Raw genomic sequence first — 1,580 nt, 5'->3', positions numbered from 1 at the left:
TCTTCACCCATGTTTCTGTTGTTCATTCCCATGGGGGGTAGCAGTTATATGTCAATCATTGTGATCGGTTCCCCCTTTCCCCCCACCCACATGATATCATTACTCCCATTATTGTTCTGGGAGGGGTTTATCTGTCTTGGATTCCGTGTATCAAGAGCTTTTATCAGTACCAGTGTATATTCTCCTGTCTAGCCGCATTTGTAAGGTAGAATTGGGGGCATGAGAGTGGGGGGGCTGGGGGTATGGAGGAAGAATTAAAGAGCTAAAGGAATGTTGTATGAGCCACCCTGGCTGGCTCATCCCTTCCTTGTAACCCTTCTGTGAGGGGTGTCCCATTGTCTACAGATGGGCTTTGGCTCTCCAGTCTGCACTACCACCCCCATTCACATCAATATGATTGTTTGTTCTGGGTTGTCTGACGCCTGATACCTGATCCTGTTCACACCTCGTGATCCCACAGACCGGTGTGCTTCTTCCATGTGGGCTTTGTTGCTTCCCATCTAGATGGCTGCTTGTTTCTCTTCAAATTCCATTGACTTCTTTATATTAAAGTAAGTTCTGAAATGTTGACTGCCTAATTTGAAGAAGAAAAACAGGGTGTCCAAAATATTTATGAAAATTGCTATGAAGACATTTTTGGCACTCTAAATTTCCCTCACGCCTTCCATATATGTGCCTTTTCAATTTCCTTTTTCCTTTTCCACTTTTCTTAAGCTGTGTTCTCTTTGCACTATCCGTTTTGCAGTATCTAAGATTGCAGTTTCCCATGTCAAAAAGAAAACCCACCACCAGCTAATTGATTTTAACTCATAGTGACCCTACAGGACAGAGGCAAACTGCTCTTTTGGGTTTCCACACCTTCACATCTTTTAGAGGTGGAGAATAACTGGTGGGTTCTAATGATTGGCAGCTTAATGCATAATCAACTAGCCACCATGGGTCCATCAACAGCGTCCCTTGGAAGTCCCTTAGTACCTAATTTATTTTCAACTATTTCTTGCCTTTTGTGTCTTATCCTGCCATTTGTTGGTCTGAATTTTTCTCATATTTAAAACTACTTTGACAAATTAATAAATTAGTATAACTTAAGGTAAAAATATAGTCGTATCTAAGAAACTAGAGCTGTTGTGGTTTATCCAATGTTATTTTCTGTGTCAGTGTAACCCCAGGAATAGGCCTAAAAATGAAGATTCAAAGAAAAAAATATTGTTGTTCTTGGGCTGTATTATCTTTCATATTCTGGCAAAAGTAGACATTCTTCTTTAGGACAAAACTATTTTCCTTTTCCCTCTTAGAGAAAACATAATGCTTGGATCTTGAGTTTTAGTCCATGCTAAAACTTTCAACTTAGTTCTTAAGCTAGTGTTACTTGAAGTTCCTGAGTTGTGAAATTTATCATAGGTCACTGAGACACAGCACTTGTTATTTAGCCAATGATCTTAAAGGCAAAAATCTTAGCCTTTGCCAAAACTATTGTTTTTCATTTTTCCCCCCAAACTATTCTTGATACAAGAATTTATTCTGCTGAACCCTTGCCTTTGAGGCAAATTACATAAAATTAACTTTTCAACCTAGAAATT

Source organism: Echinops telfairi, unplaced genomic scaffold (assembly GCF_000313985.2).
Source record: "Echinops telfairi isolate 266 unplaced genomic scaffold, ASM31398v2 ScPeMD7_443;HRSCAF=831, whole genome shotgun sequence".
Classification (NCBI taxonomy): Eukaryota; Metazoa; Chordata; class Mammalia; order Afrosoricida; family Tenrecidae; genus Echinops; species Echinops telfairi.
The sequence above is the reverse complement of the archived record's forward strand: the minus strand, read 5'-3'. Positions refer to the sequence as shown.